This window comes from Mustela nigripes, chromosome 2 (genome assembly GCF_022355385.1).
Source record: "Mustela nigripes isolate SB6536 chromosome 2, MUSNIG.SB6536, whole genome shotgun sequence".
NCBI classification, from domain to species: Eukaryota; Metazoa; Chordata; class Mammalia; order Carnivora; family Mustelidae; genus Mustela; species Mustela nigripes.
In genome coordinates, this window is record NC_081558.1 from 173,949,476 (window position 1) to 173,963,621 (window position 14,146).

The following is a 14,146-nucleotide window of genomic DNA, read 5'->3' on the forward strand; positions in this document are numbered from 1 at the left end:
ACCAATAGTAATAAGGGAGATGACCCCGATGCTTCTCCCCAGTGGAGTTTCTTTACGTGTATCTCCTTTTAGAATCTGCTTCCCTGGGTGCTCAACCTGTGATAATCTCTCTCTCTCTTTCTCTCAATTGTTTATAAAATGTGCGCTCAATGAAAGAGAGGTGCCAACCATAGTTTTATATTCTTTTAGGAAAACATACTGCCATTGTTGCCACATTATCATAGGAGGGGAAAATGCTAACATTCCTTAAACACCAGTTACAGTTATAAGCTTTTTATTATAGTCTTATTCAATGTTTGTAACAACTCTGTGATATTAAGTATAGTTATTATCTCCATCTTATAGATGGTCAAACTGAAGGACAAATATATTTAATAACCTACTGAGTAGCAATCAGGATTTGAATCCAGGCAGTCTAATTCCAGAGCCTGTATTCTTTTTAATTGGAGTTGTCTAGAAAAGAGCTGACCTAAACTTTGCCATAATGACCCAGTCTGGCCTAGTCTGGGAAGCATAATTTGGCTTAATAAAACAAGGTATATAAAAGAGGCCTGAGCCCAATAAACCAAAAACAAACAAACAAGAACACTCCAGATAAACCAACAAATGAGAATCTATTTATCTCTGTCGCTGAGTGAAATAGTCCCATTTATTTCCACATGAGGTATGGCACAAATCTCTTTCTCTACAAATGATGCGACTCTCTCCTTCACACAAAATCTATATTCCTTTTTCTAGTACTTGTCAACACAGCCTCCTCAAGTGTGGTTTAAGACATGCTGTTTATCTTGAATATGGTGGATGGTTAATAAATGGTATCTGACTCAAACAACCTTTGATACCATCTTGTAGGGCACTGGTTTTTGTTGCTATATTGTTCCTATTGTCATATATATATATATATATATATATATATATATATATATATATTGTTTTCTTAAGATAGGACACCGGTTTTCTCTCTTTTATGTAGCAGTTCTATCACAGCAGCCACTATACTGCCATGCCTTGTGTCAGCACTCGATAAATATTAATTCAAACTGAATTGAATTGTTTATGAGGGGAGGAGAAAAATGTGAGAGCACTGAGATTTAATATCTTTGGGCTTCCTACTAGAGATTAATCAAAAAGAAACTATGAATTTTTTTTTATGACACATGTTTTTTTTTTTTTCCCCCCAGGGAGGCAGGTTCAAATGAAAGAGAGAGAATGTGGCATATTTACACACTGCATCTCAAAGCTTAGTGGCTAGAATTCAGTTTGTCTTCCTCCTTCTTTTTCCTTACTCTCTCAACCTGATTGCTGAGAAACATGGAGCTTAACCTCTTTGTGCCAGAGAGGATGGCCCCCCCTGGAAGATGGTTTCTGAAAGCTATACATACTCATGCCTGCTATTTCCAAAAACTGCAGCGGGCCACCAGACTCTTGGACCCTGGAACAAGACACCCACCAGGCCTCAGCAGTCATTGGCATGTCACACTGTCTTCATAATGCAAGTAATACAAACTCTGGATGATGTTTTTCAAGGCCTTGCCTCATAGGTGGTGCTGCATGAACACTTTAAGCCTCTCAGAGTCCAGTCATCTTAGGCTGAGCTCAAGTACTTAGTCTGTGTTGAGGACAAATGTAGGATGTGAGTGCTATGCTGTCCTGAATTCATCACACTATTAGTATTTTTTTAAAATAAATATATTCGAATTCTATGAAGACACAAGTATCAGCATATCACCCCTTTCCTTAAAACCTTTCGATGACTTTCAGTAAGAATAAAGTGTAGTACTCAATACAAGGACATGACCCTTGTTTCTATCCCTAGTCTCAACTTATTCTGATTCATTTTGTTGTGTGTGTGTTTAATTCACTCCTACAACATGTTATTTTATGTCTGATGTGCTGTGCTTATATAGTTCCCTCTTCCTGGAATGCCCTTCTGGTCTTGGTCACCTGAATTTTTCATGAGAAGTATTATGTCTTCTAGGAGGTCCTGGCTGAATCTCTAAGTTTATTCTTTCAAATAATACTCACTGAGCATCTACTATGGGTCAGTTGTTGCTCTGATTGCTGGAGTCAAAGTGGGAAGCAAATGAGAAAAGTGAACCAACATTTAACTGGAGGCACAGGGACAGAAAATAAATAGGTAAGAAATAAATTAGATTACTTTTAAATAATGAAGAACTATAAAATAAGTAAACTGGAGTGCTATGAAAGAAGAAAATAAGCTGGAGGCTGTGAGTCGTTCCTGGCAGTTACAAGTGGCTTAAGTCAAGAATGTTTGGCACACTTGAGGAATAAAAGCCAGTGAGACTGGAACTTGTTGAGGAAGAGGGAGAGGACAGGTAGGCACAGGCAAAATCAGGTAGGTTATTGTCATAAGCTCTGGCAAATAGTCTGAAATCTATTCTAAAAGTAATGACAAGTTAGAGAAGAATTTTAATTGGGGAGTGATATACTATGACTTCCATATGAAAATGGTAGCAGGGAGATTAATTTGGAAGCTCTTAGAGTAGCACAGGAGAAATAAACTGGTGGCTTGAATCACATTTGAGATCTATTTCATGGCACAGCCAGCAGTACCTTCAACAGATTGGAAGGAGATTGGGACTGGTCAGGAAATTGGAGGAATGAAGTTGGACCAAGTTTCTTTATCACTATCAAAGCATCCTGTCTACACCAACATTGACTAAAGCCTTATGTGTATGTGTCTGTCTCTCCCACTGGCTTGAACATACTGGTCATCTTTGAAGTCTCAGGACCTGGCATCATGCCTGGCAGATGACAGATATTCAAGAGGTATTCATGGGATTGGATACCTGAACTGAACTGAATTTATTTTTATCTTAATGGAGTGAAGTACTTTGGGCTTTTAGTCAGTAGGATATTTTCTTTTCTTTTTTTTTTTTTTTAAGACTTTATTTATTTATTTGACAGAGATCGCAAGTAGGCAGAGAGGCAGGCAGAGAGAGAGGAGGAAGCAGGCTCCCTGCTGAGCAGAGAGCCAGATGCGGGGGTTTAATCCCAGGACCCTAGGATCATGACCTGAGCTGAAGGCAGAGGCTTTAACCCACTGAGCCACCCAGGTACCCCGGATATTTTCTTGAAGGAGTTTTCATGGAAAGTTAGAATACTATAAGAGATTCTCCGAAAAAATCAGGAGGAAATGAGAATATTGACTACACTTGCAACTGTCTTTACTTCTGAGGTTAAGACTCTGGTTTGACTCTGATTATGACCATCAGACTCTTAACATTTTCTCTGAGGAGTGAGGAAAAGGGGGATAAACTTGGTATGCAGATTTCTACTATATTTCTTTGTAGGTGTTCACTGGAGAATGGTGATGTTGATCCTATCAACAGAATAGGCTTATAAACTATCAAAGGTCTGTGGACCACAATATAAATCACTGTCCTAAAATTTTGTTGTTGAAAGTGCGCTATACTTTTTTGTATACAGAAAATAATTGCAGTGATTTAGTGTCCTGAAATACATATGAGTGATAAACAATATTACAACTGGTAGATGATAAGCTGCTATTATAGAGTAGAATTAATAAAAATTGCACATCATGATTTAGCAAACATTTACAGAGAATACAATTCACTATGCAGTGTCTTGGTTACCTTCAGCAAATAAATCAACTTCAAAGATTTCTCACAAATCTGGCATAAAAAACACTATTGGATAATGACAATTTATGCTCTAAAATGAAGTAATGAAACATTGATTCATATGCACGTCAAAAGACATTTTTGGTTCACTAACCATGAGTTATAAGGAATGGCACCAGCCTTTCAAAATGGAATGACACTAAGAGAAGGGTTAGCTGAAGCCTTGTAAAATGATTACTTCTAAAATGCTGACTTGAGCTATAAAATGGCGATGCAAAAAATGTACCTCACTAAGTGGTTTACAAAAGATTGAGGTATATAAACAGTGGACTTTGTAATCTCTAGTCCTCCTCCTGCAGTGTTTTCAGGGGCTGGGGCAGGGGGATGTGGGGAGCTACTAATCAACAGGCATAAAGTTTTTTTTAGTTGAGCAAGATGAATAAGCTCTCTAGGTCTGCTGCAACACTGTACCTGTAGTCAGTAATACTGTTTTGTGCACTTGACAGTTTGCTAAGAGAATATATATTGTGTTACTTCCAGAATAAAATTTTAAAAGAAAATTATATTTGGGCTTATAAATCCATGTAAAAGAGGAAAAATCATCTGGAGGAATTAAAATACGTGTGAATCACAGATAATAGTGAATCATAGATGATAGTTTCACCTTATATCCAGCTAAGATCTCTGGTGATGAGAGAATAAGAGCTTAGATTAGGGTGTAGTGGGGAGGGAGGGCAGTCCAAGACAGAGGTGATTCTATGAGATGGAAGAAGACCTAGCCTGTGGATAAGAGGAGGTGGGCAGTGTGTGCCACCACATGTGATTTAAAACAGTAACAGCTGAACCCAGGAAGAGGACATGAGAAAAGGGATGGATGCCCCAGGAGAAATGGCCTTTAAAAAAATTTTGCCCAAGGCAAGTCATGTAGAAGGGAGGAAAACACCCTTTTTTGTTTTTGAAGGAAAGTCCTGGCCCCTTCCTTATTGGAAGTTATAACCTTTAGCTGTGGTCTGAGTTAAAGAGGCATTTATGAATCTGCTTAGGGACTTAAGCAATATCTTTAAAAGAAATATTTACTGGAAAATGCATTTGAGTTTTCAACAATTGATTTGTAAGTGACTTGGCAGAAAACAGATCTTAGAGGGTTACTTCTATAACTTGTTTAAAGTTAACACTCAGTTTTTATGTTTCTAAATCAGAAAGTTGACCATGCTGTGACTTTTAAAAATTCTCCTGAATTCAAAAAAGAAATGTCTAAAGTTATTTATAGATTTGAAAAGACTAAGTCATTTTTGTTTTAAAATAACCATGGAACAAAGAAGAGTCAATATCTCCTTTTTACTGAATTCTCGGCTCTTATGGCCTCCCCTGTTGAAATCTTATTATGATTTCCTGTAGGATTTTTACTAAATCCTTCAAGACTTTTTCTTTTGTAGTCGTTGTAGATTTGCACTTAAGCTAGGCAGAGTTATATTTTTAGTTAAAGAAGGAGAGGCCCCCAATAACAGAATCAGAAATTTCAATCATGAGGAAACTAAAAATGTCATTTCTAATGTACATAAAAAATCTAGGAAGAAAAGTAGATATGGATTTGTGAAACATGGTCTTAAAATTTACATTTTAAGAGCTTAAAGTGAGTCTGAATATAATATAACTTTAATATAACTTTAGTTTACAAAGCTTACAAATGAATTTGATCTTTCCTTTCTTTTTTTTTTTGCTTAGGTTTATGAGAATGTAACCTGCACTAGCTATTGTGTGCTTCACTTAAGTGAAGCCAAGAAAATTTAAACTTTTTTGTTTGACATCTGGGGAAGGCTGTCACAGAGTGCCAAAGTCTTGACGAAGCATCAGTACAGAGCATCAGAATTACCCAAGGAAGTTTTGTAAAATATCGCTGCTTGAGTCTGCATCTATATTTTATAAAATTTCTTTAGAATGGTGATTCTGATTTGCAGGCATGGTTGGGAACTGCAAGATTCGAGTCTAATATTTAGTTCTGTAAATCCGAAGTCTCCCGTATGGTCCAAATGGGGATATAGGATTGACCATAGAGGTGTTAAGTAAAATGTATGGAATATCTCTACACACCACTATAATTATGAATTACATACCAATTTAAAATCAGAATAAAAACCTGTATGCAAAAAAACCCCTGTATGCAAAAGAAGAATTAGTAAGGAAAGTCATAGTACAATTTCATGGTACCAGGTACTCCAAATGCCATAACGCATTTACAATATTATAATGTTAAAAGAGATAAATTCAGGCTTTTGGAAGTTGATACTCTAACTTCTAATTTAAAAATAAGAAGTTCAGCCAGTGACATGCATGGTTCCAAGTATTCCCTGCTTTCACATATTTGGATGTTTACTGTCACATTATTTTTAGAATAGTATTTGGCATTAAGCTGGCATAACATGATAAATAATAACATTCGTCTACATGAAGTTTTATATATTTTTTTGAAAAAAGTAATTAAGGGGATTAATTCAACTATAGCATTTATGGTTTAAAAAATAGTATTGGTAGGTTAATGTGACTTCATTTTTTTCACTGTTGAATATTAAATGAATGCAATGTAGATTAATTTTGCTCTCATATCCTAGCACAAATATAATTCCACACAACACAATTTACAAGGAAAATGTGCTAATAAAATACAGCTCTCATTATTAATATATAACCAGCATAAGGTAAAATGCCATCTTTACTAGATTTATAATTTGACTACATAAATATTTAAAAGATCCCTTTAATTTTTTAAATTAATATTTGTTTTACATTTGTTCAAGGAAACTCTTCAAATGACTCACATTGCCTTCGAAAGGCTGATATGCACTGATATGTATTATTTAAATACTCATATTCTTGACGTATATCTGGATTTTTTAAATGTGAAAAATATAACTATTTTTAGCTACTAGAAAAAGACAAAACAATTTTAAAACTCCTAGTGACATCTTCTGATATATATTATAATAGTACATTATATTACGGAGACTCTACTACGTGCCTAGACACATATTCTAGGAGTTTAGGTCTATTAACCATTTAATTTAATATTATATGAAACTCACAACAACTGTGGGAAGTAGTTACTGCCTATCCTTGGCCTTATTTTATGGATGACAGTTGTCCTTGAATCTTCCCTTGTGCCTGTACAATTCAGCCAATCTAATAGCAAAGTCTATAAGCTCTACCAATACAAATAATTTCTAAATACATCTCAGTTTCTAGTATTTTCCATCAGCTCAACTATAACAATCCTCATCTAAGCCACTGTCATCTCCTTACCTGGATTTTTGTTACAAAAGCCTCCAAATTTCTCTCCATCCATCTGTACTTCACTCAGAATATAGCCATAGCAATTTTTTAAAAACACAGTCAGATTATGTTGTATCTCTACCCCAACCCTACAATAACTTCACGTCTTACCCAGAGAAAACTCAAACACATTACAATGACCTAAAATGCCCCAATTCAGTGTTTTTACAACTTGGTTGCTTATTAAACTCAACTGGGGGAACTTTGAACAAATACGAATCCATGTGTTCCACCAAGAGATACCGATTTAATTTACTTGAGATGCAGACTAGAACTTGGGATTGTTACAAGCTTTCTAAATTAAATGATTATAATATGAAGCCAAGATTGAGAATCATTTTGCTCCAACATTTGAGCCCCTTTCTGCCTCCAAAAACTCTCTGACTTCATCTTCTACCACCTTCCCCTTAGATACTCTATTCTAGTCATAACCACAGGGTGACGACATATTTTATTAACCCAAGTGCAGGGTAAAAGGGTCAATATTAACAATTATGAAGAGGCAGTAAGCACGAATTACCACTGTTCTAGGCAAAACAGGCATTTGATCATAAAGCATAAAGGCTTAATTTGTAATTCTTTGGGTATAAAATACTCCAAACTTAGGGCGTTGGCCCCTGCTATTCTTACTCTGTGAAGTATTTCCTTCCAGGTATCCACTTGGCTTGTTCCTTCACCTTCTTCCACCTTTACTCATATGACATTTTTCGCTAAGACTTTACCTGTTTATTTAATTTAATACTGAAAGCTAATCTCACTTCCACCTTCAATTCTCCTACTTTTTCTCCCTGTCTGATATACCATATATTTTGCTGAATTCTTTATTTCTCTTCCCAATAGGTTTTTTATTTCTGTTTTGTTTACTTCTATATTCTGGCCTCCAGAATAGTGCCTGGTCTACTATAGTCTTTGAAAACATATTTGTGAAAAAACAAAAAAAGATTTATCAGCTGTTTTACATTGGGCAAGTTACTTATTATGCTTTGCCTCAGTTTCCTCATTGATAAAATGGGGATAATAGTAACACCCACCTCATAATGTTGCTGTAAGAACTTGGTGAATTAATGAATACTTGGGGTTGGAATAATTCCTGACTCATAGAAAGCACACATAAATGCTAACTATATTAGTTAATTAAAGATATTCACCTTCAATTTTGCTTTAGCCACCGATTCCTAGGTCCACACCAGGAAACCGTCACCCCGAAAACTGCCTTGTTTCAGAAATCTTAAGTATCAATATACTGTGTTGGTAAACTGGCCCTCTGGAGAAAAACAAACAAGCACTGATCTGTATATTCCCATAGTGTAAATAATTCCATCATGGCCAATCTCAAGCTACTAACAGCTTAACAACCAGCTCGCTAAATTCCTGGCCATTTAGTAATCATCTCTCACAAGCTGAAATAATCTGTCTCTAACAAACCACTGCTCGTATCCTACTTCTGACACACTCTTCTTTTCCTTCAGCTCTCCCACCCTCCCTCATCATACAACTATTTATCCTCTTTAACATAGCCACAGCTCCCAGCTAATGATGTTTCTATTCATTTCTAGCCAATCAGTCTCTTTATTTCCTTCTCTGTCTAGCCTGGATTCACCAGTAACTTACCTACAAGATTCATTTTCCACCACCCCAGTTCCCCTTTAATACCTGTGTGTCTTCTGTTGTACCTGCTCTACATACAGTGGCTTCTGTTATCTCCATTCTTATACCTGCGTTGAGTGTTCCTGCAGAAAGTCCTGGAAACATTCATGCCACTACCAAAACACATTCATGTATCCAGCATCAGCTGGATGTCAGTATTAGTTAATTATTTTACTTTCTCCAGGATGAAAGATGTGGTCTGGCAGAACTGGAGGAAGAATACAGGGATCTAATGACAATTACTGGACCAGTAGTCTAGAAGATCCACTACCAGCCACTGAGGGTTGCATTATCATTAAAAACGTTAGTAAACATTTTTAACTGGTTGCCCTTGCTGGGGCCCAGACAAAAGCTGTTCCTGGTGCCCAGCCTGCTCTTGATGCCCACCCATTTTATTTCCTTTGGTCTGAGCAGTGATTAGTTATTTTTCTTTTTAACTTCAGCAATTATTCTAAACATTCACTTTAAATGAAAGTTCGTTTTCAAACTCTCAAGTAAACTCTCCTCCTACTTCACATAGAAAAGCAACAACATCAGGTATCATTTCCTTCAATTTAATGCCTTTCATATATCTCTCTAGATCTATAACACATGGTCCCATGGGTCCTGGAAGATGTGGAGTCCTCTACTATTCAAAGTCAGTCCTCCACCAGGGTCCTTGATTTTGTATATTCCTATATCCTGAGATAGTTTGCCTTACCAGTGTATTTTCTTTAATTCCCTATATCCCAGTGTATAAATTATCAATTTTTTTCTATTAAAAAAATACCCTTCATGTTTCTTTTTGTCTCCTAGCATCTGATTTTTCTCTTACCTTGCTATCTCACCAACTTTCTACAAAAACAAAAAACAAAACAAAACAAAAAACAACAACAAAAAAAACCACCTCCATTATCAATTCCTGTTCATCTTTCATTCTCATTTTGCCCTACACGTTCTGACTTCTGGCTGGGATCAACCCATTAAACATGCTTTTGTGGAGATCCCATTGATGTTTTTCAGTCTTTATTTTTCTGAGCTTCTCTGCTGTATTTGATACAGCTGTATTGCTTATTTGCTCCTGCCTGGTGTGCAGGGTTCCATGTCCTTATTTCCCTCCTCCTTCCTCATTGACCACTTATTCTTAGTCACCTTTGGAAACTCCACTCTGCTGCCTCCCTAGGTTGGCACACCATAGAGTTCCAACCTAGTTCAACTCCTTGCCTTTCTCTAAAAGTTCTCAGAAAATATCCTGGTTTGGCTTTAAGAACCACTTTTATGCTACCGGCTACCAGATCTTTAATTTTAGTCATATATTTCACCTCAGCTTCAGATTTGTATTTCTTTGCTGTCTGGACATGTTCACTGCATGTTGCATAGGCATGGAATACAACTCAAATGAAACTCGGCATTTCCAAACAACCTGCCCATCCTATTCTTACTCTGTATCTTCAAATCAGTTGGTAACACCACCTTCTAAACATTCTTCTTAGTCCTAAGCATCCTTTCCTGATTATGTTTTATTTTGTTAGTATTTTTTTTAAGATTATTTATTTATTTATTTGACAGACAGAGATTACAAGAAGGCAGAGAGGCAGGCAGAGAGACAGAGGAGGAAGCAGGCTTCCTGCTGAGCAGAGAGCCTGATGCGGGGCTCGATCCCAGGACTCTGGGATCATGACCTGAGCCGAAGGCAGAGGCTTTAACCCACTGAGCCACTCAGGCCCCCCTCCTGATTATGTTTTTTTTTTTTTAAATTTTTTATTTTTTATAAACATATATTTTTAGTCCCCAGGGGTACAGGTCTGTGAATAGCTAAAATCAACAAGTCAGGAAATGACAGATGCTGGCGAGGATGCGGAGAAAGGGGAACCCTCCTACACTGTTGGTGGGAATGCAAGCTGGTGCAGCCACTCTGGAAAACAGCATGGAGGTTCCTCAAAATGTTGAAAATAGAACTGCCCTATGACCCAGCAAGTGCACTATTGGGTATTTACCCTAAAGAAACATGCACCTGAATGTTTATAGCAGCAATGTCCACAATAGCCAAACTATGGAAAAAACCTAGATGTCCATCAACAGCTGATTATGTTTTAAAATATGGTTTCCTTACTCAATCTGATCTTGTTGGATCTTGTTTTTATCAATTCCCCCCAGCTTGACTCCCTGCTTGCTCAGGTGATTGTGCTTTGAAAATAATGTTTCTGTCTTTTCTCTCATATCAAAGGATTTGAGATGGCAGCAAGAGGTTGTAGCATGAACACACAATATAACATCTTATATAGAAACCAGTGGTATTAAATTTTTGCATACCTAAATTGTGTGAATTGATAAACAAATCCACAGTCAACAAATGTTATAAAATAAAGGAATATATTTTTGTGGTTGGCATATTGTATCTCAAAATTTTAACGTATTTTAAAACTGTTTTTATTTGCATTGTCTGTTAATACTGTTATAAAAATGGAAGTCCAAAGATCTCAGGGCAAGCAAATGCCAGGTAGATGCTACAAAAAGTGTTTATGAAATCCATTGAGAGAGACCATACAGGGATGATGGACAAGATGACACTTAATTCACACTACCGTATTTCTTTGGAAAAGTTAGGAATATTTGCACATGAGTGAAGTCATACATTCTGGGCAGCAGGACTGATGTTCTGCCTGCCAAGTCAGGACGCGTTTTATTTTAAAATGGAAAAGCGCACATATAGTTACATACCCACCCACATCCCTTCTGCATGTGCTCACACATGCAAGCGTGCACACACACAAACACAGGCACTTAACCATACCACCTCTTGCCAACATATATCTGGAGGAATGTCCATAGGATCCTAAACAGTAGAAGATTTATGAATCCAGTGCAATATCACAGCCAGCCAGCCACCTCCACTGGCACAAGATTGTACTTTTGTACTTAGTTTTGCTACCACTCTTTCATATAAAACAGTAAACTGAAGTGATTTTCAAGTATGTGAGAGACCAAGGGGAAATCTTTTTTCTTCTAGTAAGCACAGAATGCTATTAATGAGCCATGGATAGCTTCCCTACAACGCAATGCACTTAGCCACTTCCTCTGTGCTCATAGAAGCTGCGATTATCAAATTCTAAAGCAGTAGTTTGAAAAATGACTTCGTTTTTGAGAATTTGTGGGATATATATCTTTATAAATTTTATTTCTTCTTGCCATGGGGAGTTGAATATCTGCTATTGACATAAAGTTTATACAGCACTTTGAGCTTCGGGGATAAAAGAGATATGATTACAAAGAAAGGTAAGAATATTAAAAAAAAAAAAGAGTAAGAAGGGAGTATTTGGCCCTGTGAATTTTTTTCTCATGCATATGATTTTTATTTTAATAGAAATTTTACATGCAGACAGGATACAAGTTCACATGGAGAGATGGCAGTGAACTTATAAAAAGAAGTAATAAGCAGGTTTATTTGAAGAAGAAGAAGAAGAAGAAGAAGAAGAAGAAGAAGAAGAAGCAGGAGTGGTGTATGAGAACATGGCTTTTTGAGTCAGGGACCTGAGTTTGAATCTTCACTCTACCACTTACAATATGTCAAGTATTATTATATAAACTATAATAATACATGGACTCAATGAATCCTCACGACACTTGTATGCAGTAGATGTTGTTAATATACCCATTTTATAGATAAGTAAACAGAGGCGCACCACAAGTTAGTAGCTTGCCCAAGTCACAAGGTTGCACAGCTGGTAAATGACAGAGCCAAGATAAGCTAACATAATTAAGTGTCTCATAGCAGGAATAATGGTAGCGACCATCAACAGAACAGCTAATCTTTCCCAGACTGTATGATGTCTTACTGATACAGTGCGTGACAACTGAAAAATAGTTTCTAAATTTTAAATCATGAAATATACCACTTATAAACATGTTGTAGAATCTTTACAAATACATATTTTATTGATAACATATTATCATTTCTTTATAACATATTTTAATTAATTCAGGATTCGGCAGGATAAAAAGTATATCTGAAGCAAACAATTCTCTCCTAATTTGCTGTGGCAGTCATTTGATCCAATTTTCAGCAGCAATTTAGACTGAGTATGCGCTACATTATTTGCCATTATATTCAGCTCTAGGATAGAGTTGATAAAAAAAAACCCAAAACATATCCTAAACATCATTAAAGAATAAGTCATTTTGGAGTATGTCTGATAAAAATGAGCTTTGGAATAAAAATAATGGGAGAGCCTAACTATATATGCATTTCCAAGTACCATAGGTGGTCCTGATAAATTATTCTAAAATAATTTAGCACATTTACAGGAGAAATGAATACAAGCGTAAAATAACATTCCGAGAATGTCTACAGGAAAAAAACAACAACCAGAAACAAATAGTTCATGTCCCCAAACACTTACGAATTTCATTTTGCCTTAAAGAGCACACTTGGTTGAGAGTCTGCATTGTGCAAGGAGTATTGCTCTGTAATAACTGGCCAATTTTACTGAATTCAGCTTCTGGCATTGAATCTGGGCATCAAGTCCAGTTGCAGGGTAAATATATCATCACTGCTAATATTGAGAGAGGTTGGAAGAAGAGGGCATGAACTCAAGAAAAATAAATGAAAATGAGATCAAAAAAGAAAGGTGAAATGCAGAACCTGATCAAGTAATATAGTGCAAAAAATAAAGTGAAGAAAGAACACTTGAGACCATTTTTATCATATAAAAGGGATAATAAAAAACAGTGTAACACTGATGTACTATATACTAGCTAACTGAACATAATAAAAAAATTTTAAAAATAGTGTAATACATTCTAAATAACAAAAGTCCAGTGATGTTATAATTAAGAAAAGCAGCCATGTCTCTGTAGATAGATAAATATTTAAGAATACAGTGACATTCAAATATGTGACCTCTGTTGGGGATGAAACGTATTTACTGTAGCGATTATTTTTTATATCTCTGTTTTTTAAATTATCAATGAGCACGTTTGTTGCATATGATGGCTTTTTAAATAGTAAAGACATTATAAATATACTTGAAATATAACTTCATGGTGCCTTCTCAGCTCTGTTATTCTCTACTATTATATAAAACAAATGATTTTTTTAAAAGATTTTATTTATTTGAGAGAGAGAGAGCATGAAAGGGGCGAGAGGCAGAGGGAGAAGCCGGGTCCCCGATGAGCAGAGGGCCCGATGTGGGACTCGATCCTGGGACTCAGGATCATGATCTGAGCCGAAGGCAGTTGCTTAATGAACTGAGCCACCCAGGTGCCCCAAGACAAATGAGTTTTGTACACACCGTATTCTCAAGGATAAGTCAATTTAGTATATGTGCTGCTGAAGTGAGCACTAAGATAAGTCACTTTTTAAAGAGTGCTTTAAAATTTTTGTTCTGAACAGATCTCTGCTAGAGTTTTGCTGTATTTCCTTTGTTTTCTGAAAGTCAGGCAAATGAATTTAAGAGGGATAAAACCAGTTGTCTAATACGAACCTGAGTCATTATTGGTAGATACATATCAATTTAAGGGGTTCAGCCTTATAGATCGTGCATAAAACATCACACTGTATAGTTAAATGTGATAAAAGTAAAATGAAT

The 14,146-nt window shown here is 36.2% G+C and overlaps 1 protein-coding gene across 2 annotated transcripts in view; it reads right to left on the reverse strand.

The window, feature by feature from the left end:
* The window catches only part of EPHA6 (EPH receptor A6), an 876,957-nt gene that overhangs the window by 115,284 nt on the left and 747,527 nt on the right, over positions 1-14,146 (reverse strand). The gene's annotated exons all lie outside the window — the stretch shown is intronic.